Consider the following 27,753-nt stretch of genomic DNA (forward strand, 5'->3'; position numbering starts at 1 on the left):
TGGAAGTAAAATGCGAAGTCTACAATGCAGAGGAGGATGCTGAGTTCTGGTTCAGGGGTGCAGGGTGACAAACGCAAGTTGTCAGAGCACGAGGTCACAGACAGCAACCTTACAGAAACAGAAGCAGAGGCCCAGGCTGCTGGGCAGGGGCCGCGTGGACTGTCACTGCCCGCGAAGTCTCGGGGAATGAGATGGACACACCCACTTGGTCCCCTGTGTCCTGATTCCTCTGCCTCACATGTCCTCCTCACTCCCCTTGGGAGGGGAAGGAGTCAGAGTTCTAGTTTTTCAATCCTGAGTTCTTAAACCATGCCTGGGGCCAAACGCTATACATAAACAATGAAAAGGGGGTATTGTAAATGAACAAATGTGATGAACACGGAGCAGGTGATTTAGTCAGTGATTTAGTCCACGGATGGTCTCAACGCCATCACATCCTGGTGCACAGAGCCGGCATGACAACAGCCAAGAGATGCCCTTGTTTCTTAGTGACCTTAAGAGATTCGGGGCCACCGTCCTATGGGGGCATCTGCATGACACAGGCCAGAACGTCTCTTCCTGGGTTGTAGTTCAAAGTGGAGGAAACAGCCGGGAAGCGTTTGGGATGCAAGGCGATACAAGTCTGGTGCCCATGTCTCAGGGCTAAACGTGGCCCCTTCCTATCTGTGCAAAACTTACAGCACTTCACCTTCATCCCCGCTTAATGGTTTAATTTGGATGCATTAACGGAAAGAGAGAAAAATAAAGTCTTGGTTTGTCTTTGTGCTGACTCAAAAAGATTTACAGAACTTTGCTGAGGCTTTGGCTAACTGCGGCCTCCCAACTGCTGCCGAAAAGGTACCCGTGCATCGGGCTTTATGTAAACACTCCCGGCATTAACCACAGCTACAGCGTAAGGCAGAGCCGCAGAAAATATTCTTGTTTATGTGATGAGCAGGAGCACCTCGCCTGAGCACCCCACTGAAATGTGGGGCTCCACAGAAGAAACCAGAACGGTGCAATAGGGACCGGGAACGCTCACAGGTAATGCTGGCGCCCTCGTCGGGGTGACGGGGATACACCCCCCATCCTGTCTTCACTGAAGTGATTCCCAAACGGTGCAGAATTGCCCCAGATGCAAAGAAATTCTGAGTGATTCTGACCAGATTCCTACACCGTCTCCTGTACCTTCAAGGAAGACTGGAAAGTTTGAACAAAAGAAGGAACAGCTCTTCCTAAATGCTCACTGTGAACCATAATTTTGCATTTCAGAAGTTTCACATTTGGGGACCATTTCAAACAAGACACAGGCAAGGAATGGGGCCCACACATCGCATCTTACCTTTGAGGGTCCGGGAAGAAGAGGGTCCTTGGCAGGCTGGGAGAGGTGAGGGCCCCTACCCCTTTCTTGGCCCCGTTTGCAACCAGCCCTCAGAATAGAAACGGCTGCTGCTCCCACTCACAGATTAGTTTATTGAAGTGTAGTTGATTTACAATATCGTGTTAGTTTCAGGTGTACAGCACAGTGATTCAGTTATATATGCATACATATATATGTATTCTTTTTCAGATTCTTTTCCCTTATAGGTTATTACAAAATACAGAGTACAGTTCCCAGTGCTACACTGTAGGTCCTTGTTGGTTATCTATTTTATATACCGCCCATAGATTTTTAAAGCTCTTCTTTGGATTTTAATGGAATTAGACACAATTTGGTAAATGGATGGAACGTTAAGAGTGTATACGTTTGCCAAGAGGAGATGTTGGGTTTACAAGTTCCTGCGGGTTCTTAGCCGGGAGCAAAGGAGGCCCTGGTGGTGCTGGTCGAGTGTCTGCCCGTGACATTGTTATGGATGGATCCACATCATCTGATCACCTCTGCTTTTTGAGGTTCTCTCTATACCTGGACAACAATAAAGTTATAACTCTAAAATAGTTTTTAGAAAACAAATATCTAGGGAGCGATTGAAGATAAGATTTTTATATAATTCTCTTAGAGCACTTAAGTTCAAAGAAAGAGGTGTTGGCTACCCCTATAGGGAACCTCCCTCCTGTCGTTTGCCCAAAAGCCCCATAGTGGGACACCAGGGATGTTTCGCTGGATTTTTCTCAACGCTTTTAGTTTAAAATAAAGAAAGTCTATCTTATTCTAAATTATAGAACTTCATATTCACTACTCTAGACTTCAATCTTAAGATTAGGAACTCTGGGATGTAACAGAACTAAATACTAGTTGCATGTGATTTGTAGGGTCTGACGTGTAGATCTCAACACGTAGAATTATAGATCTACTCTCCCTCTTCTCTATTTTTCTGTCATTTAACTATTAAACATATATCTATCTATAATTTTAATAGGTTCTAGAATGTAATACCTGCAAAGGATTTTTCCTTACTACACAACTAATGTACATTCATCTGAATCATGAGTAATCCCACCATCCAGAAACTAACCACTGTTAATCCATTGGTAAATATCCTTTGGGACTTCTTTTCGTTCTGAGTGGCGGGGCCTGGGAAATCACACACATTGTTAGGTAATAGACTTCCTTTCTTAACTTCATGCAGTAAAATGTGTCTTATCAACGTATACTCTTAAGCAGCACAATTTTGGGTGGTCACCAAGCCTTCCAGTGCAGGGATGCATGGTGATTCATGAGCCAGTTCTTCCGGATTGGACGCTTAGGCTGTGGGTGGCTACCCCTTTGCAAACGCTAAGATATCTCCTTAAATAAAGAAGTAGCAAGATGATGGACATGTTTATGCCTTTCAAGACTTATAACTAGAAATGTCCTACAAAATCACATTAATTTACAAGTTGAACCTTATGAAATTGACGACAGTTGACCATTTTTGCCTATAAAAACCATTTCAAAGCACTCAACATACCATAAGCATAACTTTTTAAAAGAATCTGAGTAACCGCACTTCATTAATTTATTCAGCGTTTGGGAAATGTGGACGGAGCAGCTACTACAGCTGAGTGTTATTTCAGGCCCTGAATATAAACCCGGAAGCACAGCGTCCGGTGTCTGTGCCTGTCAGCAGTTTACGATCTAGAGCTGAAGAGAAGCAACAAAGACAGAGAAGTGATTAAAAATTACTGCGAGTTTTAAGAGGTAAAAGAAAGGAAGAGACTGTGTTAAATTGGGAGGTGGGGGGGGGTGTGTGTCACATGGAGTCAGAGTCAACTGCCCGTGAAGCTTTCAATCCACATTTACGTGGAAGGAGATTCCAGTCCCAGGACTCGCAACTTTCCTATCGCTTTTGAGGACAGAGTTGGCAGTATGTCCTAATGGGAAGTGATTCATTTAAAACGGTACACCATTGTAAAGCAATTATACTCCAATAAAGATGTTAAAATAAATAAATAAAATGGTACCTTAGAAACTTTCTCTTCCACACATTAGCCCGAGTTGGTCCCCTTGGAGACACCTGGGAAGTCTCTGCAGAGGCACCAGATTCCAGTCACTTTCAGAGCAAGAAAAGCAAGGTTCTGTCAGGTGACTTGGTGCTGTGAGCTGGCATTGGCCCTCCAGCAGTTTTCAGGAGTTAAAAATGAGGCTTGCTTTCTTTTAGCATGAGGGCCTCACCTTCCTTTCTGTCGGAGTGGTTTTAGGATCAGACTTCCGAAATTGCAATGTCTCGATTCCTTTTTTTTTTTTTTTTTTTTAAGTAGTGCAAACTTTACAGCTCATAAACCTTCATTGGATTTATAAAGGTAGAGCTTGCTTTGGAATGTCTCCTGGAGTTTGTTCTCATGAAATTGCTTTTTAACACACACTTCAAAGAGAAAGAAAGGAAAAGAAAGTCTTAAGGTCATAGAAAGGAGGCTTCACGAGCACCCAGGCTGAGGCAAGCTCTCAGATTATCGGGAATTCTGGCAGATTTGCTTAAACTTCTATATGTTATCTCCCCTATGTACAAAGCTAGCTCATGATCATGCTGTCTTTATGCTCCAGGTGATGGGTGAAAGCAATCTGAAAATAGCCCTGCATTGGAGTCAAAACTGGATTTCCACAAAGTTGAATGTTTTCTTTATTCCTCTCATTTGCTAGTGTTCCATCTCCCAAATTCAGGGAGCTTCCTTCCAAGTAGCTAACCACCCACCCCCGCCCCCGCCCATGTCTCTCCTCAGCAATTTACAATGTTCTAGATGTCTTGTTCCCCATCTTCCGCCCCGACATTTCCTGAATTCTGCTTCCTATTCCCAAAGGCTTTGCCCTGGCTGTGGTTATCCAGGAAAATGGCAAATTAAGCCACATAAGAGTGAGTTCCTTTGAAAACCTGCCTTAATTCAATGAGTTGGGACCCAGATAGTGGACTACAGAGAAGCAAAGCAGAGCAGAGAGATGTGACACTTTCAGTAAGAAATTATGTAGGTAAACGTCAAAGAAGTCTCATATGTACAAAGCATGTTTTGCTTTTAATATGCAAACGACTCAGCCATCTGAAATGGCACATAAAGATCTCATTTTATATTTTATATTCATTTTATATTCAATTCCACCTTATAACGGACCAAAATGGGAAGCAGGGCATCTATGGAGTAACGTAAAGAGCAAGCCTGGCATCAGAAGACCTGCAGTTAAATCTTAATCCAACTCATAGCCTATGTGAAATTCGTTCTTGGCCTCAGCTTTCTCATCTGTAAGATGGGGTGAATAATACTTACTTCATGTGGTTCTTAGCATTAAATTGAAATAATACTGGGAAGAATGCTTTGCAAAGAGCTCAGTGCTACAGAAATGCAAATTACTGAATAAAAGTTAACGTTCGGCACCTAATAGGTACTAACAGCAGCAAGGTCTGACCGCAGGCGAACACCTATTTTAAGCTCTAACTTGTGCCAAAAATCCAGGGCCAGACAGAGGAAGGAAAGGCCCGTAAATCGAACAGTCTCCTTAAGAAGACTCCTTAGGAAGTCAGCAAAGATTTAAACATTTTTAGCTTCCAGTTAAATTAGCATTGAGCAACTCCAGAAAAATGCTAAAAATCAATTATGTAGGCTTCACGTGTCATGAATAAAATATATTGTTCTAATAGACAACAAGAAGCTTACTGAAAGATTCCTTTTGACCAGAAAAAGGAGAATATTCAATGCATTTTATAAATGAAGATGATTTTCCAAAAAGAAATTTCCATCACTCAAAAGTGATAGCTGGGTAATGGTTATTCACATTTCAAAAGTGGGTTTACGTTCTTTTTTAAAATTTTTTTTTAAATTGAAGTATAGTTAACTTACAATGTTGTGTTAGTTTCAAGTGTACACCGAAGTGATTCAGTTATACATATATATATTCTTTTTCAGATTCTTTTCCATTAAAAGCTATTACAACATACTGAGTATAGTTACTTGTGCTATACAGCAGAACCTTGCTGATTACTTTATACACAGTACTGCGCATCTGCTAATCCCAAACTCCTATTTTATCTCCCCCCTCCTACCTCCACTATCCCCTTTGGTAAACCATAAGTTTGTTTTCTATGTCTGTGGGTCTATTTCTGTTTTGTAAGTAAGTTCGTTTTAACCTTTTTTTAGATTCCATATATAAGTGATATCATATATTTGTCTTTCTCTGTCTGACTTACATTCTTAACATAGTTTCAAGAGGAGACTCTTTAAAATGCAAGAGGTTTAGCGAGGATTATATTATAGGTTGTAGCGAAACTTTAATTCCCATGGATGCATGTGCAGTACACCCGTAGAAGAGATGAGACTGACAGTGAACACCAAGAAGAATGTACATCACATACCACAAAAGTGACAGCCGTGGAACAGGAAGGGTGTCCTTGGGAAGGGCTCTGTAGCTGATGCTAAAGATGCTTCTGCACAGGCCGTGGGAGATGCGTGTGTGTCACCTGATTCCCATCTAGACCCCAGGGCCCTCAGTTGCCCTCTTCAGAGACACAGCCTCCAGGGGTTGTTAGCCAGCAGCTCCAACGAAAGCCAACCCCTAGAGGAGGCTACTAGTGCTGTGGCCACCTTCATCTCTGATTCACCCAGGGATTCGTTACTTATTAAAATAAATGTTAAGGTGAATTGTCCTTGGTGAAGTCGGCATTGCTCGGGCTATGTGCTTGGCAAGCGCACGGCAGAGCCCTGGAATGAACAGTAAAATGAACCCAGTGAGTTCCTCCCCCTCGCCCCCAGGGGCTGGCGCATATTCAGCTGGGAGAACTGATTCTGCGATCCTGAGGGGTCCAGCTCCTGATCTGACGGGGTTAGTGCTGCACCGAGGCCAATAGCAAGTACGGTATCCAGATAATGCCAGGGACCATCACAGTGTTCTCCTCTAGCGAACATTTCACGCAAGGTGTCCTCCAGACCCTTATAGGATTTGGCACTGGGACTTGGTGTAGAGTAGAGGACAGGACATATCACTGTTTTTGTGCCTGCTGATAACGAATGTTGACTAAATGTCTCTAAAAGAATTCAGTCTGAGATACTAAAAGATCCCGTCTGGGTCCTCATCACCCAGAAGCAAGTTTATACAAGAAGACACATGGCCCGAAATTTTCTCTAAATACCAAGGTCTGTTGCTGTTTACTAAACATAATGTAAGAGTTGTGCATGACCAACTTACCTGGGTCCATTCTCAACACTGACATGTTGATTTGAAAATATCAACTGTCTCGACATTTAAATATCTAAACATAAGGGACCTCCATCCTTGGCAGTGTGGCCAGCTAGATACCCTAAACGATTCTCCCAACTGAAAAAGAAATGGTAAGTTCAACATCTTAGAAGACATTTAAATGCATCACTAACCCAAAAGACAGTTAGGAATCCTTGGAAGCCAAAAGAATAAGTGAAAAGTAGGCTTACAGTCTAGAAGTGTCCGCCCTTCCCTTGTAATACTGGCTAATCACACACAGCACTGTGAAGTGGTGACCCACCCCAGGCCCCACCCAGAGTAGGGAGCCCAAAAGAGACATCTGAATAAACTGGGACCCTAAACGGGGTCACCCTCAGTGTGAATTTTAACTGGACATAATCCCAACTCAGGAGGAAATGGCAAGGTAGCTTGCCTGTATCTATCAGGTAGAGGGAAAAAACATTTCCCCTGAGAATTCACACCTACAAACTGGTCTACACACAGGTGTGCTGCCTGGATTCACATGACCTATGTGGTTTTGAAAAACTTCTACCTGTGAATTTATTTTAAGATGATACCAGGCAGGTGGGGCGCCCTACATGCCTGGCAGAAGCAAATTCTCTTGGAAAGGGATACAGTTTCATACTAAGCTTCTAAGTATTCCTCTAAGACAAATTTCCCAGGAATAAGAGATGAAAATAAAATGAATAAAAGACTCAAGAATCCAAAGCATCGTGACTTGAAAGCCAAAAGTAACAGTCAAGAGTTGAGATGTTGGAATTACAAGATACGGGATATAAAATGAGTTGGTTTAACACATTTAAATAAACAAAAGTGAAGATTAAAATTGTGAGTAGGCAAGAAAAGACTAAAGTGACAAGAGGATTTTAAAAAGAACTAAAAAAAAACAGAAAGGAAATGAAAACATAAATACTGAAAACAAATACTCAATGGATGAGGTTATCACCCATCAGTTTTGGCACAAGGGGATCAGAGAATAAAAAGTTTTTAAAAATACCCAAAATACAACATGAAGGACAGAGGTTCCCCTAATCAGAGTTCCAAAAGGAAAGAATTAAAAGAACCAGAAAGAAATAACATCCAAAGAGATAATGTGTACAGATTTCCAGATCTGATGAAAGATATGAATTCTTGAATTATATTATGACAATCTAATGAAACACAAACAAGAATAAATAAAAAGAAATTATTCAGATAAATATCTTAGTTAAAGAACAGATCACCAAAGACTCTATCTTAAAATCAGCCAGAGGGCAAAAGCAGATTTCCTACGAAGGAGGAGCATTAAGCCTGAGCATAGTGTTAGAGGCAACAGTGAGTAGAATAATATCTTCAAATCATGAGAGAGGTCCTGCTTCCAGCCAAGATGGAGTGACAGGAACCAGATTTACTCTCCCACCTCAGACAGCCCAAAACAAAACAATATACCAAAGACAAGTGTAGGAAACAACAGTTTTCAAGACTTTCAGTCTCAAGCAACGTCAGACAGTGATCCTTGAGCAAAAGAAAACTCAGCAAAGCCAACAACTGCTCCCAGATTTCTGCCAGGAGAGGGTGTCTGCATGCAGCACAGGGAAGGGGAGGAAGTAGGCAGAGCCCAGGGACCCCTGAGCAAGAAGATGTAGCTGAGAGTTCAGGGAGACCAGGGATGCCCCTTGCCCAGGGAAGGGCCCCTGAGGGTGGGGAACAGGACAGCAGAAGGACCCTGTTCTGCTTGAGGGTTCTGCCAGGTCCTGGTCAGCACATGCGTATGAGGAAACAACTCTAGGAGCTTGCCTCCTGTATATAAAATAGGTAAACAGCAAGGACCTACTGTACAGCACAGGGAACTATATACAATGTTTTGTAATAACCTATTGGGAAAAGAATCTGAAAAAGAATATCTATCTATCTAGATAGATAGATAGGTAGATATATCACTGTGCTGTACACATGAAACAAACACAACATTGTAAATCAACTATACTTTAATTTTTAAAATTAATTAATCAAAAAAAATTTAAGTATCACTATTTAAAAAAACGGTCTTGCCTCAGTGGGGGAAAAACTGGCCATAGACAGAACGCTGCTCCAGGCCTGCCTAACAAATGTCCAAACAAGATCCAAAAAGATCAAAACGTTCCAAATAACCTAACTTGATTCCAGAACACAGCTTAAGAATACTTACAGGAATAAAAAAATATCCAGCACCCAGCAAGGTAAAATTCACAAGGTGGGCATCCAATTAAAAATTACCAGGTGTATAAAGAAAAAAATGTAACTCTGTGAGGTGATGGATGTTAACTAGACTTATTGCGACCATTTTGCAATATATACAAACATAGAATCATTATGTTGTACACCTAAAACTAATGTAATGTTCTATATAAATTAGATCACAATAAAACTGGAAAAAAGAAAAGCATTAAAAGAGCAAAACAAATTTATTAGTTGGAGCTAATAAATTAAAAACTGGGATAACTTTAATTTAAAAATATTCAATCCAAAGTAAGATAGAAAAATATAAAAAAGAGAAGAAAAGATAGTATAAATAGAAAAAAATAGTGGATGACAGATACAAGCTCAAAGCTATTAATTATCACACTGAATGTAAATGATCTCAAGACTGCGGAGGGGCGCACTTGAGACTTCTAAGATACAGGCAGTGTATTACTTGTATTGTTTTTTTTGTTTTTTTTTTTTAATTAATTAATTTTATTTATTTATTTTGGGCTGCATTGGGTCTTCGTTGCTGCACGTGGGCTTTCTCTAGTTGCAGCGAGCGGGGACTACTCTTCATTGCCATGCACAGGCTTCTCATTTCGGTGGCTTCTCTTGTTGCAGAGCACTGGCTCTAGGTGCACGGGCTTCAGCAGTTGTGGTATGCAGGCTCAGTAGTTGTGGCGCATGGGCTTAGTTGCTCCACGGCATGTGGGATCTTCCCAGACCAGGGATTGAACCTGTGATCCCTGTATTGTCAGGCAGAATCTTAACCACTGCGCCACCAGGGAAGTCCCTACTTGTATTGTTAATCTTTGTATCTTAAACGTGACTTCAATATATAATAAAATATACATAGAGTGTTTATAGAATCTCATACCAAGAATTACTGTAACAATACTCCCGCACACACAAATGAGCTATTCTGATATTCTGACCAATAGCTCTTTATTTATCACAGATTCTTGATGAGTTATGATTAATTTTGTTAAATTAGAAGACTTTTCTGTAAGAGCTGTGTTCTCAAGAAATCCTATGATGCATAGTTTTTGATAAATGCAAACTGTGAATATCTGCAAATGTCAAATAATCCTAATAAAAGCTGACCTGGTCCTCAAATTGTGGCACTGATGATGTTCTAAGATTGATATATATTTGTTGGCTTCTTGGTTGGAATGGGTTCTGAGAGAGTGTTCGTTGGAGAGGGTGAGAAATGGAAGGAGTCAGTTTGGTACAGACGAGAAAATACACAGAGCAGGGGGGACTGTGTGAAGATTTACTACTCCAAAGAGGGGAAATATCTGATTCAGCTATAAGAGACTAGTCAAGGGACTTTCCTGGCGGTCCAGTGGTTAGGACTCCCCTTCCAATGCAGAGGGTGCGGGTTCGATCCTTGGACGGGGAGCTAAGATCCCACATGCCTTGTGGCCCAAAAACCCCAAACAGAAGCATATTGTAACAAATTCAATAAAGACTTTAAAAATGGTCCACATCAAAAAAATCTTAAAAAAAAAAGAAGACTGGTCGAATCTTTAACCAAATTGTCATATCATTTCCCAATAATAATTCACAAAAATATGATCCTCTCTGAAAACTTTCACTTATGGAGAATCTGATCTTAGATTTTCTTTTATAACGTGTGTGTGTGCACATGCGTGTGTTCATGTGTGTGTTACAGAAATACAAAGTATGAAATAAATAAAGTAGTGTGATTTGCATCAATGCATGTAGATGCTCACTCTCATGATATGTGAGGGCACTGCAGGCTGTTTGTAAAAGGTAGCCTCTTAGAACCATGTTGATTTTATTCCAGCACCTACCACCTGCTCCAGAAAATAGACGGAACGTGTCCATCTCAATGCAAGGCCAACAGTCCTTAAAGAAGCCTGTGTAACAGCACTCTTAAGTGTTAACCCAGAGATAATCATTTATTGGTTGGCAGAAATGGTAGTGAGATCTATTTTGAGATAAAATTTCCCAGGAAGCAGTAACCTAAGTTTTAATTTTTTTTCACTGGCTAATGACTGAGAAATAGGAAACTTTTTTTTTCTCTCGTTTCCTACCACTTTGTAGCCGCCTGAATCAATACTAATGCAGGATATGGGTGAGAGTCCATGTACCTTTGCCCTTCACATCAGCAATCCTACAAGAACAAGTAAAACCAAACTAATGCCATCAATACCAACGTGAATATGCTGAAAAAATGTTTAAAGAAAGGAGGCTGGGGCTAAACATGTCCCTTCTCCAACACTTCTTAGAGGTCAGCCAAGAAGTCTCCAGAACCCAATTCCCACCCCTTCGTCCACGAGCGCAGGGAGGCTCCAGAGAGAACACGGAGCCTTCCAGCCCGGGGTCCAGCAGCGAACCTGCACTCAACCCTCCTGCTCCATCTGGAAACGGAAGGTCTCAGAAGAGGGTTGGGTGTCACCGGGACACCAGCCACAAGTGGCAGGAAAATTACCACCTTCATACCGTTAACAAGGCCAGCTTGCACAGTGCATCTGAGAGGTAGCCAAGAAGGGGCTTTTCTTCCCAGGACTCAAACAAGGCATCGTCACAGACTTCAAAACAGGTAGGAAAACCCATTCAGGTGACGGAGGGACCCATGTGGTCAAGAGCTGTCTCTTCTGTCCCTCAGCTGATGGCCTCCAAATTCCTTGATAACAGAACCAAGAAGCAGAAGGAGGTAGCTTCCTCTGGACCCAAATGCTTTCCAATCGTGTCCTTGAAGGACAAATGTGGATTTTCAAAGATTTCATGAAAAATTTATTGGATAAATCAAGTTAAGTCAGTTGTATTGGGTTTTATTACATCTTATGAAAACAAAAGAAAACAAATCATTTTAATTGAGGAACCAGGGACTGAACTAGATTTATATTGTTAAGAGTTTCTAGAAATGTTGTTTTCACCCTAAATATTTTAATGAGGGTTGATATTGAAATTAAATGATGAGTTACAGTTGAACTCCAGCTTAGCACCGATGAACCCACTTTTATTCTGTTGCAAATTAATGTGCTTTATATTATAATGAGAAAGGTTAATAATAGTATACCTGTCATTTTGTCACTTAAAAAACTCGTCTACTGTGTGCCAGACACCTTCTGAAGCTGAAGGTAAGAGAGAAGTGAGCTCTCTGAAGATCACAACCTAACGGAAGGGGCAAGTGTAAAAAACATAAACGTGCTTGAACAAAGAATGGAAAATACACTGTGAAAACTAACTCATGACATTTTGTCATTTCAGCTAAGATCTCAGGTCGCCAACCAAATATTGTATACATCTTCAACAGTTTTTTTCAACTAGGGAGCAGGGCATGTAAGTTACTGGAAATGCAACTTTATCTGGAAATGCTGGAAATGCAACTGGAAATGCAACCTGATAACACCCACATCTGTGTTGCTGGAAATGCAACTGGAAATGCAACCTGATAGCACCCACATCTGTGTTGCCAAGATGTCTTTTCTGAACCATAGATCCATTTACACAATAACCTATCAGACGTTTCCACTTACAGCCCCACAGACGCATGGATCTGGATTTCAAACACCAAACTGACACCCATCCTCCCTTCCCCTCCCCCCTCTCCCCCCCCCCTACGTCAAATCTGAGCTTTCCTGTGCGGTCCTTACACTGTTGAAATGGTACCTCCATCCACCCAATCAGCGTCTTTCTGTTTCCTCCGCACTGAATTAGATGATAAATCATCTTTCTTGAAGCATCTCGTCTAAAATTCCTCTGCAATCTCCTTAGTACAGGTTCTCATCGCTTTTCACCCAACAGTCTCCTGACTGGTCCTTCTGCCTCTATCACCCCAATCTGTCATCAGTCACATACACACACCCACGCAAAGATGTACACGGTGGCCAGAATGATCTTTCTAGAGCATCATTTATTCCTGTTTCCACCACTGTTTAAAACCCTCAGTGGCTCTTGCCACCTACAGGCTAAATTCTAAATTCCTGTAAGTGACCTCCAAGACCTTACAAATACCTGGATCACTTTCCATGCCCTGCAGCTGGACGAGTTCTTCAATCCTTTGGGGGATGACTTTACTTCATAATTATCTCTATGACGGCTTCACCGTATGTTACTGCAGGGATCTGTTTATGTGCCTACCTCTTATCTTAGGTGAGGAACTCTCCAGAGCAAGGGGGCTATAGCTTACTTATCTGTGGTTCCCTGGGTCTGGCACACTCCTTGGGACACAGAATCCCCATATATTCAATCAAGATTTGTTGAATAAATGAATGAGAAACATATAAGGTAGGAAACTGTTTCAAAACCATCCTCTGATTTGGTCTTCACAACAGCTCTTGAGACAAGTTATCATAATTTTGAGGATCTCTGATTGAACAAGAATCTACTGCTCTGACGCCCTACTCTTTACAAAAGTCCCAAAGCAAATAACGAGGGAAAACTCCAATTTGTTCCAACAATGGTCAGTGGCTTTTTTAAGAAAAACATTTTTCTTATTAAGGCATAATTTATATAACCTAAAACTCACTAGTTTTTGTGTAGAATTTTTCAAGTTCTGACAGATGCATCCGGTCATGTAACCACCACGTCTGCCAAGATATAGAGCAGCTCCATCAGCCCCATGGCTTTTGTAGTCCCCCAGCCACTGGTGACCACTGACCTATTTTCTGTCTTTAGAGTTTGATCCTTCCCAGAATATCATCCATGTCATCATATAGGCTGGAGCATCTGAGTCTGGCTTCTGTCACTCAGCATCATGCATGTGAGAGTTGGCATGTTACTGTGTGGATCAGTACAGTGTACTTTTCATTGCTGACTAATATTCCATCCAGGGGCTGCAGTTTGTTGATCTATTCACCAGCTGAAAGACATTTGGGTTTTCTTCCCAGTTTGGGGCAATTACAAATAAAGGTACTATGAACATTTGCTTAGAGATTTTTGTGTGAATATAAGTTTTCATTTCACTTGAGTAAATATCCAATAGTAAGAATTCTGGGTTGAATAAGTAATTCTGGGTTGAATAAGAAGTTCCTTCCCTCCTTCCTTCCTTCCCTACCTCCTTCCTTCCTTCTTTCCTTCCCTCCTTCCTTCTCTCCTTCCCTCCTTCCTTCCTTCCTTCCTTTTTGCCATTCTAAGAGATGTATACTGGTAATCTCATGTTTTTAATTTTCATTTTCCTAATGACTAACAAGACCAAGTACAGTATATTTTCATGTGTTTATCTGCCATCTGTATATCTTCTTTGGTGAAGTGTCTGCTCAAAGTTGTTGCCCATTTTAAAAACTGAGATGTACGTTTTCTTAATATTGAGTTTTGAGAGTTCTTCATATATTCTGGATACAAGTCCTTTCTCAGATATGTGATTTGCAAATATTGTCTTCCAATTTGTGGCTTCACTTTTTACTGTCTTACTGGATTTTGAGAAGTTCTTAATTTTGATGAAGTCCAATTAATCAATTTTCTTTCCTTATGAATCATGCTTTTGGTGTCATATTTAAGAAATCTTTTCCTTTGTCCAACTCAAGGCCACAAAGATCCTATTTTTTAAAAGAGTTTTATGGTTTTAACCTTTACATTTAGGTCTATGACCCATTTTGAGTTAATTTTTCTATATGGTACAAGGTAAGGATTGACGTCCTTATTTTTAATATGAATTTTAAGATGGAATGAATTTTAAAATTGATTTAAATACAGATTTTAAATATGGAACCCGATTATTTACGTCTCCACAAAGTTGCTTTTGCATCTCTGTTGAAAATTAACTGACCATGTATGTGTGGATCTAGTTCTGGACTCTCTTATTCTCCCCCACTAATGTATATGTCTCTCTTTTCACCAGTAGCAAACTGGCTTGATTACAGTGGCTTTATACTGTTTTGACCACCTCCTATTCACCTGTTGGTGAGAGAGGGATCCCCTGCCCTCAACAGAACGAGATGGCTGAACACATGACATACAACACTAAGCAGATCAGACTGGCAGAGATTCTTAGTCACAAATACTCCTGACCCTGGGAATGAGGATGCTGCATGCCCTGCGGGGCCACAGGAGGTCAAAAACTGAGCAGGGCTGTAGGGAGGCAGGCTCTGTAACATCAAGAGGGTAGGGTACCCCCTGCTGATCACAGGAGGATGCGATGGGCTTGTTTGAATAATCCTTCAATCTACTTAACATTTCAGCTCCGTAAACAACTGTACAGAGTGTGTGCCGTGGAAGCAAATGAGCCCTAAAGCAGAGGCGTGAGCAGGAGGAGACGGTGGCTGCATTCTTCCATGTGTCCACTTTGTTTCTCCATGGCCTCCCTGCCTGAAATGTCAAGCATGCTCACCTCGATATTTCATTTCTACCTTCCTGGGTTAATTTTCTTCTTAGTGATTATTACCACTGGAATATTATAAAGCTTATTTATATGTCTCCCACATTACAGGATATCAGCTCCTCAAGGGTTAGGATTTAAGTTGGTGCTGTTTTTAAGCTACTGTATCCCAAGCATCTAGAACAATGCCTAACACACATGGGTGACTAATAAATGTTTGTTTGTTGGATGGATGAAAGGACTTGAGCTGTCTTTCCGTGACTCTGACATCCTTGGGGGTGGGGAAGGGGATGTCTCCTCCCTCTGTGGATTGAAATAAAGTGTCCGTCGTGATTTCATGGAATTTGTGTATGAGGCCTTGGATGACTCAGCTACCTGGAGTAAGTTTCCGACTGAGGAGTCTTATCATGATCCAGTTCCATGATTCCCAACCAATCACAACATCCTTATAATAATACCCCTTAGTTTCATCCGAGTAGAAACAAAAAGCCTACTTTTCCCAGAAGCACATTCATGGACTTCAGGCAGCCTATCATTTTAAAATAAGTGTTAAGCAACACTGTATATCAACTATACTTCAATTAAAATTTTTTTTAAGTAATAGATAAATAAAGTAAGTGTTAAGGCCATAAAAAAGTAGACGTAATCTAGGAAATAAATTTAGTCCCTCTGACTTTAAAACATAAATAAAAATACCAGTTCTATGAGAATTGTATATTATCGAGTATAAAGTTTACTGGTATAGTTACTAAAACATAATAAATTTGAAAATTACACCATTATGGAGAATGTTTACTGCTTTGACTCAAAGCCAAGAAAAAATAATATTTCCAAGAGTAAAATAAAGGCCAGTTACTGTTAACGAGAAGGTCTATCTATAACTGAAGCACAGAGAGAAAACACTGAATACATTGTATTTTGTTGACAAAAAAGATACGTTGATTATTCAGTTTTATGAGATGCCTGTTGTTGCATTTCACTAGCCTACAGATTCAAAATTTTAAGTATTAACTAGTGACTTGGCTGTTTTAAATGGAACACGTGTTTTGGTTTGCTTTGCTTTCAGAGTCTTAATGGTGAAATGGTGAGCTCACCTGCATCCAAGTGAATAGAAAGGGTAAATGATCTTATAGAGATATCATCAGAGGCTTCCCATCCTGGCTGGATTTTAAGCTTACAATTATCTAAAGGAGAGTTCTTAAATAATAATTTAAGTTTTGCATGACTTAATTGTTTGGATAGAGGGAAATGTCACATTGCCAACATGTCAGAAGATCACACGGAGATAACACACGGCAGGTATGACTGACATGTCATGTATGTGACACATCCACGCAGATATAAAGAATTAAGTCTTCAAATCGATTATGAAGACTCTGCATCTCACTCTGTCAACTTCTCGATGCCACCTGTGCTTACCAACACCCCCCGTGAGACGTCCAGCTCATCTGCTCCCACGGCCACTCTTTTATTTCATGAAATCACAAGTCCACTGAGAAACAGTGACTCATCCAGGGCAGAAAGTCAGAAGATTTTCAGACTTAGACAAGAGCCTCTGATTCAATGACAGCTCTAATACAGCAAGCATCTGCCTTTCTTTTAAGTAAAATATTCATTTAGTATACCTTCAATAAACTCAAACAAATGACATAAACTTTAATCTCATCACAAAGTATTTTACATTAATAAGTCTTCATTGTATCCAAGGTACTTAGAAATAATAAAGAAATAAAGAGATGGTAACATTTCCCAAGCATTAATTGCTCCCTGAATAACTGTTAAAGCTGCCATATTTCTAGCTTTGGAGAATCTCAAGTATATTTTATATACAGATGCTTTTTAATGTTTGTAAAAGTCCCAAAATTACCGAATTGAACTAAATCAAGCTTTTTATCAGCCTTGAAATGTTTGACATCCTAAGGCTCCACGCTTGACCTTAAAGAAATGCAGTTGCTATTTTCATCTTTTTGTTGAAATTAGAAAATCTTAAAAATGTCAAAACAACATAGTAAAGCACATGAAAAGATGCTCAACATTGCTAATTATTAGAGAAATGCAAATCAAAACTACAGTGAGGTATCACCTCACACTGGTCAGAATGGCCATCATCAACAAGTCTGCAAATAATAAATGCTGGAGAGGGTGTGGAGAAAAGGGAATCCTCTTACACTGTTGGTGGGAATGTAAATGGCGCAGCCACTATGGAGAACACTACAGAGGTTCCTTATGAAACTAAAAATAGAGCTACCATATGACCCAGCAATCCCACTCCAGGGCATATATCTGGAGAAAGCCATAATTTGAAAAGATACATGCACCCCAATGTTCACTGCAGCACTATTCACTATAGCCAAGACATGGAAGGAACCTATACGTCCATCATCAATGGACAAAGAAGATGAGGTACATATATACAATGGAATATTACTCAGACTTAAAAAAGAATGAAATAATGCCATTTGCAGCAACATGGATGGACCTAGAGATGATCACACTAAGTGAAGTAAGCCTGACAAATACAAATATCATATGATATCACTTATATGTGGGATCTAAAGAAACGATACAAATGAACTCATTTACAAAACAGAAACAGACTCACAGCCTTCGAAAACAAACTTACGGTTACCAAAGGGCAAAGAGGTGGGGAGGGGGATAAATTAGGAGTTTGGGATTAACATATACACAATACTATATATAGATAATCAGTAAGGACCTACTGTACAGCACAGGGAACTCTACTCAGTATTCTGTAATAACCTGTATGGGAAAAGAATCTGTAAAAGAAAGGATATATGTATACGGACAACTGAATCACTTTGCTGTACACCTGAAAAAAAAGGCAATATAGTATGTACTTTAAATTTAACATTGGTTTTATTCAACCAAATGCTCGAGAACTCAAATGATTTAGCTGCATGATAGCAAGGAGCAAAACTTCTTATATGTCCAATTTCTAACACCTTTTTCAGAAACACAGCCAGACTCTACAACAGAAGTAGGAATTCTCTAGCCCCAAAGCTATTGTTTTTATACTATTGCTTCTCTCTATTCTAACTCTAAAAACTAATTAAAAACATGAAGGGTAGCATTTCCAGTCCTAAAAAAAGTCATCTACAGACACAGCCTATTAGAATACCTTAGTGACATGAAGAAGCAATAGAGTAGCAGCAGTTACACTGGTGTGGCCACACACAAAAAAACTGCCTAACTTTATGGCTGATTTTGCTTGATTAGTTTTTTATGGATCAGGTGTGTGTCCGTTTTTGTTTTTGTTTCTTTTGTTGTGAAAATTAAGGTTCTTTTTGGAGGAGATTCTGAATAAGTCTGAAAAACCAAAATGCAAGTAGATAATGTAGGTTTTGGAGGACTTCAAAATGCAGATGCTAACAGCCTGAATTGCCATCTATCGATAACGTTCAGTCACCTTCATTTCAGAGTAAGACATAGACTAAGTGTATGTCTCAACACCAAGCCATAAGACTGACAAATAGCTTCCGGTAAAGGTAGTATTATACCATATATTTTGGAACTCAGGTTACCCTTAATTTATAGGTGTTTTTATCTGTCATTCTTCCATGAATTATGACAGTATCAAGAAGTACTGCCATCTATTTGGGGGGAACAGAAGAGAAATGTAGAAATAAATGGAATGTTTTTGTTATTGTCCTCTACTATAACCAATTAATGAGGAAAACCATCTTTAACTTTTTCTGGATGTTATACATCAAGGCAAGATCTTGACTTTAAATTTGATATGTATTTGGTGAAATTCTCTGATAGACTCTAGGCAACGATGCAGAAATGTTGCTTTTAGTCCACAGAGTAAATGCTACAATCTTTTTTTTTTTTTTTTTTTTGCGGTACGCGGGCCTCTCACTGTTGTGGCCTCTCCCGATGCGGAGCACAGGCTCCGGACGCGCAGGCTCAGCGGCCATGGCTCACGGGCCCAGCCGCTCCACGGCATGTGGGATCTTCCCAGACCGGGGCACGAACCTGTGTCCCCTGTATCGGCAGGCGGACTCTCAACCACTGAGCCACCAGGGAAGCCCTAAATGCTACAATCTTAAGAGCTGTTCAATATCTCACAGTAAACTGACTCTTTCCAAGGATATTTCCATTTAAATTTGATAAGAGGAACTTGCCTGAGTATGTTTATATCCCCAGAGTCAATTCTAATCTTAGAGTTCATAAGATGATAGAGGTGTATGCATTTCATGATAGATCAGCACTTTCATAGTTGTTACTGTGGATAGCTACATGGTTTCATCCTTTGGGTTTCTGCCTCAACATCCCTTCCTCCAGGAAGTCTCCCATCCCAGGCCAGACTAGAACCTATTATGCATATTTCCACTGATCTTTTTACATCCTCAATACCAGCTCTGCTAGTGGTGTTCACTCCTCCGTCCGCCTCCACCTTCCACCAGTGGACTGCAAGGCCTGTGAGGGCAGGCACACAGCAGGCGTTCAATAAATAGTTATTGCATAAATTCATCTGTGACAGGACTGTGGGATTGTAAATAACCTGAAACTAATTTTCTTTGTGGCTGTTGTAGAATCTACTCTATGGAGAAACATTTTCAAAATTAACAATGCAAGATATCGTGATTATCATTGTTACGATTTAAATATGACATTCAAATTTCTCAGTTAAGGAAATAAACACAAAATAATATTTTTGGAAGAGTACATATAAAAATAAACATGAGATTGCAATGAAAATATCCTCCTGATTCTGCAAAACTAAAAAGAAGGAAATCTGTGTGCCGTCTCCTGATTCCTCTGGTTTATATGTCAAGGGTGCTTTGGTTTTTATTATCACCCTTTCGGAAACTACCCATCAACCCGTACTCCACTGCGCTGCTTCTTAACGTGGTTTTGGGGTCTTCAAGAATGATCACCCATTTAAAAATTAGAGATTGTAAACGAAGTAACAATGCAAGGTAATGAAAGAAAAGCTTTTGAAACCATATTTATCAACATGCAATATTTAGAACATTTGTCTACAAATATAACATTTTATAGTAATATCTTTAATATTATCTATATACTCAGATCCTGCAATGGGCATCTTAGAAAATGTTTAAATGTCCCTAAACATGAATGTAAGAGAGAAATTATATCAGCAACTTCTTTGCCAACCTTCTACATCCCTGAAATATATTTTTAATGCATGAAATCAAGAGGATTGTTCTAAATCCAAATTTCTGTTTACGGAAAGAAATGTGTTTTATGTACGAATCCACACACCTAATCCCTAAATATACACCAGTTCTGTAAGTCTGAAGAATAACTCAACCGTGTCATAAAGTTAATACTTTCGGGAATGGCAGGACTATTCCCTGCCCAGCTGTGCTACCTCCACAATGCCCTTGAATGGTCCTTGCATCATACCGGGCCTTTGACAACACACAGTTAGAGCTTTATGTTGTCCGCCTAGCCTTTTGAGGTTAAGATTACTCCCGCACCACAGAGATTTGCCTTAGAGTTTTTATGGTAAATAATTTACACTAGAAATGCTGCATCATGAAATTGAGGGTAGGGAAATTGTTATTTAAGCAAACACAGTCGATCCCAAATCATCTGATATTTCCTGGATCTTACAGCAGGCTCGGTGGACATGGGGTGTGGAGCAGAGGGGCCCAAGGCTATTCACTGGAGGCGTCTCTCCTCTGAACCTAGCTATTAATGAGGCCCACCCCGCTCCCAGCTGTTTCCTCCCCTCCCCTCCTCGATACTTCTAAGGCCAGCTTTGTCTTTCATATATTCACTCCTGACATCCCCAAATCCAAATGGAAATCCAAGTTTCCTTTTGCAAAGGAAATCAACACCAGGTAACTTTACCTGATATATCATTTCTAAAGAGAAATAAAAGCCTTCAGGTGGACGTGTCTTTCTCCTAATTCCTCATGAATTGAAAAGAAGGGAAATGGTAACAACCATAGAGTAAGATGTTCAGAGTCCACCCAGAGCAGGGGGGTCGGGCTCAGCAGAGAGAGGACGGACGCCCCTGCCCTGGAGCTGCTCTCACGGACTGGAAGGTGAGGATCCATGGAAAAGCGGTCCTCAAACAAGGGAGTCATCTGATTTCACCCTTTCATTTCCTTTTCTGCCGCTACTAATTCACTTATTCACTCTTCAAACAATTTGGGGGCAGGATTCTATCCATGGACCACTGTAGCAGATGCTCAGGTCACAAAAATAACACACGACAAACCCTCCGCTCAATCTGATCATAGGCTAATGGGAGAATAGACAGAATCAGGGATTATAACTCAGCATGAAAAGTTCCATGCCCGATGCCTAGAGTCTGGAGAGCTGGAAGGCCCTGACCCAGGCATTCCCCACGGCACACGTGACCCTGCCATGTCTGCATTGCTCACTCTTACGGGGAAAGATATTCTGGGAGGCCAATATCCTCACCAAGTGAAGTTACTAAGTCACTGCCAACCACGAATACTTCACCTGGAGCTCACCCAGCACAGCTTCCAAATTTGTGTATCCTATTCTTACCTAGCCCTCACAATCTAATCCACCAAAGCCCGATTTCGCCATAAAGTTTTCCCCAGTAACCTTAGGAGGCCACGTGATGCCCGTGGAGCAAGGACACCTCGATTTGAAATCCTGCTGCTAGTTGAGTGACCTAAGGGAAGACACTTTCTGCCTCTGGTCCTCACCCCCGATCAGGAGGGTGGTGGTAAGAGCCAGTCAGGATTAAAGTGAGATCGTGTGAGCAAAGTGCTGGTTGACTTTACAACAACAAATGTTAGTTTCTTCTTTTCCTTACCTTTTCATCCTTTGTCTCTTGCCTCTAAAATTCTATGATATAGAAAGCGTGATAAATAGTGAAGAATATAGTGATTATATATTCCTCTGTGCTGAGGGGCAGGGCGTGGAGGACAAGCTTTCAGGGAGAAGAGGGAATGGGATTCCCAGCCCCGGAGAAGGGGTGAGTTCCTGGTAGGGAAGTTACTGAGGGAGAGAAAAAAGTACTGGCAGAGGGCAGGTGTCACTACGACCCTGTCACTGACACCACCTTGCAGCTAGAGCCGTCTCACCATTGCCCCGGATCTCAACCACACAGCACAGAACAAACCCCCCAATAACAGAATTAGTAAGAAACTGAGATAAAGGGGTCACAGAGAATTATTTGGTATCACATAAGTTTTGTACATTTCATAATTTCCAAGTTTAACCCACATGACTGTGTATAATTTGGTCTGGGTTATTTCTGCCCCCTTGTCGCTGTGTGTGATTTTAGGCAAGCAATATGACTCCTCTAATAATAGTAGAAACATTAACAACAACAGTAATAATAGTTTATAGTCATGGAGCACTTGCTATGGGGCAGGCACTGTGGCAAGTGCATGGCCTGTATTAACTCAACCCTCACAGCAGCCCTGTGAGACAGTGACCACCATCACCTTCATTTTACAGTCAAAGAAACTCAGGCACAGAGATGAGTAACTTACCCACAGTCACCTGAGATCCTAAATTCACTCATATATTGGATAGTATAAAAATTCTCATGAAAAATGTTTCTACCATAAAATGAGAGACTCTATTGGAAAAATGATGATAAAGTATATGTCACTCTACGACTATCACTCCAAGTGAATCAAGATACCAACCAGCGCTGGCCTACGAGACTTTCACCCTGATGGGGTTTCTCTTCCCCATGGAGCTCCCATCCCAATTCGCCCCCTTGCCCTGGGCAGTAAAAACTAATTGTATTCATCATTCCAGGAACATTGACTCATCAGCATCAGGTTACCAGAGTTCCCTTTCAGCCGTGCTCTCCACCCAGGCCTGGGCTCTGGAAAGCAGAGCATCTAGGGAGGGGCTCACTGCGCACCCACCCCACCATCATCGGGGTGGGGTGCCGACCCGCCAGGCCCACGCCTGGCCCTGAGTCTTCTTGTCACCTGCTGAGGTTTCAGACGCTGGGTCTGGACATTGGAACCCTAGTGTTTTGAGGACAGAAAGGCAGTAGAATAAAGTACCATCAAGGCCTAGAATAACCTCTTGGTCAGTGGCTCCTGGGCCGAGTCTCCTGTGCTCTCAGGATGAGAAAAGTTGGAACTCTAGGTGCCCCTCCCCCTACAGGGGGGGAGAAAACTGCTGATTTGAGGGGTCTGACCCTCAGGGAGAAACAGATCTAATGATGAGTCCAGCAACTGAATGAAGCAAAGAAAAGACACAATTCTTTATAAGGACAAATCTCCAAACAATAGAAAACCATGGACTGAATACCAGAAACTCATTTAAACCCTTTGAAACTGCACTACTCCAAAGTCCTAGGAAGTGCAGTGGAGAAAATAATCCTAAAGAGATGATAAATAAGGGGTTTCACAGAGAGGAGGAAAGAGCAGGAAAGATCCCAGCTCAGACCAGCGGTGGCTCCGGGCCACTCACTCACCCTCTGAGCCCACCTTTTCATCCCTGTCCTCAATGCCACCCTCCCCCCACCTCCTCCAGCCTCAGCCTCATCCCCCACCTCAACCCCAAGTGCAGACTGGGCACTGCATTTATACAAAAGAAAGGTAACTCCCTGGAGAAGAGAGACCGTAAGAAGGCACAGTCCTACGTGGAGGAATACGATGAGTCCCGGTCTCCAGCCGGATCCAGCCTGGAAGAGGGTGGCCACTCATCTCAGGCCCTGCCTGCATAGCCCGACCCACCCTAAGTGGAATGGGCTGGTGTGTATGGAGTGCCCTCCTCAAAGGATATTGGAGCCAATTTGTAACAAGAAAAAAGGAGTCATTAATCGGAAAAGGGATACAGTGACCCTACAGATACTAGGTGCTCTATACATAGTAGCTACTATCACCACAAATCTTCCCTTCATAGTTTTGAGCTCAAAAGTTTCTTTCAATCAACAGCCTGCTTCAGCACAGCCCCAGCGTCCAGATTGGCCCTGCAATTCCACCAAGAGCGCCACAGGTCCGCCACTGAGGCTAACAGACTACTTCTATGGGCTCTGTAGTGACATAATTGAAGCCGGGTTTACATTGATTGAAACAGTATAGTTTTGACAGAATGAAAATATTTTAGTAAGCGGCACAACACATGTTTGAGGAAAATTCACAGAGGTGCCCCTGCCCCATGGATTACCTCACTTACCTGTGAAAGCACCGTTTTGGAAGTGAAGGGGGAGGGGTGGTAGGGCCCCCTTCTGCACAACAGCATCTTTAACAAACGCGCCAGCTGGTCAAGCACTAACTGGGCTGGTTTGAAACAGCGTTCACTATTGCCAGTGACTATTCACAGGGCTCTGGGGGGAAAGAACTTTCAATGGCTCAATGTTTATAAATGCTACCGCTGTCCCCCAAACACACGTCTCAGATTACTGAGGGATGCTGGGAGCTTTTGCCAGAACTTGGGTGAGGGTATATGAGTTTTAAACGGGGAGAGGAGTCGTTAGGGAAACCAAATTAAACTCATATAAATGAGCGCTTGGTGGTTCGGAGTCTGAAGACCACTTGAGTAAGATGGGGAACCCGGACCTGTCTGGATTCCTTCATTTTAATTTGACAAAGTCTCACAGACAGAGAAAGCATTCAGAAGGCACAACACAGCCGGCCAGGCACTTTGTGTCTTTTTATTTGAAGTTTTGCTACTTTACCTCTACAGCTGCCAAAAAAAAAAAAAAAAAAAAAAAAAAAAGGCTATTTGAAGCCACTTCAAATGTGGGATATCAAAATAGCGGAGTTTGTGTTTACAACTCGGATGGTGTAATCGAAACTCCAAATGCTGGAGAAACAATAACACGAGTGAGGCGAAGTCAGCCAGAAATGAAAAGTCAGTGTTTCCATTACCACGCAGACAGGGTTTTTCAAGAGTTTATATAACTTGATCGTTAAAAAATGCTCCAGGCTGAAAACCTGGTTTGTGTCAATCTTGGACTAAACTAGTTTGCAAAACTCAAGTTTGTTTGCTCTGCTTTTTTATCCCTTTTCAAGAATGTATTGCTTTGAAACACTGCACATGAAGCTGAACCAAAAAAGTATGTAGACCTTGTGAGCCAATGGTGTTGCAGCACCACCCGATTTTTAGAAGAAACTGCTGCTTTCTCTATGTAGACTCACCTTCAAGGTGACTACGGCACTCAAATCCCTTTTCTAACTCATTCTTTTGTGTCTCCCTTCTCTGCGGTGACTTCAAAGATATTGGAACTTCACATTGGAACGTTCGCTTTTGTGGAAATAAATTTCAAATTGGAATTTAACTTGTTAGGAATAAAGTTTACTGTTGTGATTTTCATTATGTTGGCTCGGGTGGAACAGAATAGAGCTTTTATATGGGGACGTCAAAAAGGAAGGAAGGAAGGGGGCTTCCCTGGTGGCGCAGTGGTTGAGAGTCCGCCTGCCGATGCAGGGGACACGGGTTTGTGCCCCGGTCCGGGAAGATCCCACATGCCGCGGAGCGGCTGGGCCCGTGAGCCCTGGCCGCTGAGCCTGCGCGTCTGGAGCCTGTGCTCCGCAACGGGAGACGCCACAACAGTGAGAGGCCCGCGTACCGAAAAAAAAAAAAGGAAGGAAGGCAGTACAATAGACTTGTACGTGTTCAAGACACATCGCCGTGAAGAGGGCAGTGGAGGTCAGCTGTGCATGAATAAAATGACCTAGGGAAGCACAGTGTCTGGAAGCCCACATATCTGGCTGGGAGGTTAGGAAAGGCGGGCCTAGCTCTCCAAGACTGGGCTGCAAGAAATGCCCAGGAAGAGGCATGTCAAGAGGCCAGATCTGACTGGTCTCTATCCTTCACCACCAAGAAAGACAGACTTCATCTTCCATCCAAAGAGTCTAAGTAATTTGGATTCTTGCCTGAGAAGGAGCAGATAACTCAAGAATGAGCTTCTGTGTGTGTGCATATGTGGTGTGATTTGTGTGTGTGTGTGTAGTGTGTGTCTGCATGTGTGTGGTGTGTGCATATGTGGGGTGTGTGGTATGTGTGTGGTGTTTGCATGTGTGGTGTGTGTGTATGCGTGTACATGGTGTGTACATGTGTGTGTGCATGTGGGGTGTGTGTGTGTGTATGTGTGTGTACTTTAAGTTTGTATGTCTTTCTGTCCGTCTCTGCCTATGCCTTATAGGAGAGACTCCACAGTACATTCGTTTGTAAATGCGGAAAATGGACTTAACATTTCACATTACATTTTTTACTTTCACCTTTATAGAATTATTGAAAATGTTATTTTGAATAAAAATAGAAAGACATAGACTGTGGATTGGAAGAAACGATGTGCTCACACCCTAATTTAAGCCCCCTCCAGCACAGTCCTTTCCACAGCATCACTCAGCACCTAAAAGTATCTGCAGACACAGGCAAGCTGTAGTTTATAAGCTCAAATTTGAAAAATCTGATGAGTTGTAATATATCCTGTGATGAAATACTTTCAGTGATAAAGAGAGCTCATTATTCATGAAATAGCCTTTTTTAAAAACAAAAGACAATATTTTATTTTCTACATTGCAGTAGTATGAATTATTACTCAAGAGAAAGTAAATAAAATTTTGACATCAAAACATTATTATATATATAACATTATATAGTTGGTTATGGAGTCTCATCTGGTATACCTACCTATTTATTTTTCTTCAAATTCAGCTTTCATTTTTGGGAAGGTGGCAAGCTTCCAGACAACACTTACGGTTAAAAATTCTTCCTTCTGGCCCTAGGAATGCCTGATTAAGAACTACCCAAAGGATTTTTGATTAAGAAGCAATACAAACTATCATTGCTAACATTTCTACTAAGTCCAAAGAGACTTGAATCTGGCCAAATGTAATAAATCCTTTTTATCATTATAATAATATAACTAAAGTACCATTATTTAAACATTTTATTTTATCGAGTTTTTAATAACGATATGACTTTTATCAAGCATTAAAACCACATCTTAACAATGGGATATTATTCAGCCATGAAAAGGAATGAAGCCCTAACTCAGGCTACAACATGGATGAAACTTGCAAACATTATACTGAGTGAAAGAAGCTGGATACAAAAGGTCACGTATCACTTAATTCTGTTTGGATGAAATGTCCAGAGCAGGTATAACTACTAGAGGCAGAAAGTAAATTAGTGGTTGCCTAGGGATGCATGGAGAGGGAAAGAAGAATAACTTCATGGGTGCAGGGTTTCTTTCTGGGGTGATGAAAGGGTTTTGGAATTAGATAGTGGTGATGGTTGCACAACCCAAAAACCGCTAAACTGTGTTCCTTAAATGGGTGAACTTTATGGTATATGAATTCTATCTCAATTAAAAAAATAATAACCATATCTTAAATCATCAGATCTTAAATCAAGAATCATTTTGATAGGCACTATTGTCCAAGGAACTCAGCACTCAATAAAATGGCCAGAATGAATGCTCACTTTAGCTCTGTAAAGTTTAGCTCTCTAAAAGTTACACAGTGAGGGATAGTGAATAATTTATGACTACAGATTTTACTAAAGAATCTCTCACTACATTTATGTTAATACTATTTGATCCATGAAGAATTTTGATCTGGCTTTTATTTTACAGGGAATGGTTGGTTTGCTTCACTTCACTTGTGCTAGCATTTATGAAAGATCAGGAAATTTCAAACCTACAAATGGGTTCCTCAGCGAAAAACTGACCATTTGAAAACTATTATTTTAGTCTATTTCAAATATT

At 41.1% G+C, this 27,753-nt stretch overlaps 1 protein-coding gene across 4 annotated transcripts in view; it reads right to left on the reverse strand.

Annotated features, from left to right (window-relative positions):
• The window catches only part of PIEZO2 (piezo type mechanosensitive ion channel component 2), a gene marked incomplete at its 5' end in the record, with an annotated part of 335,237 nt that overhangs the window by 185,268 nt on the left and 122,216 nt on the right, over window positions 1-27,753 (reverse strand). The window lies entirely within an intron of this gene.

Source organism: Leucopleurus acutus (assembly GCF_964270905.1).
Source record: "Leucopleurus acutus genome assembly, chromosome: 13".
Taxonomy (NCBI): domain Eukaryota; kingdom Metazoa; phylum Chordata; class Mammalia; order Artiodactyla; family Delphinidae; genus Leucopleurus; species Leucopleurus acutus.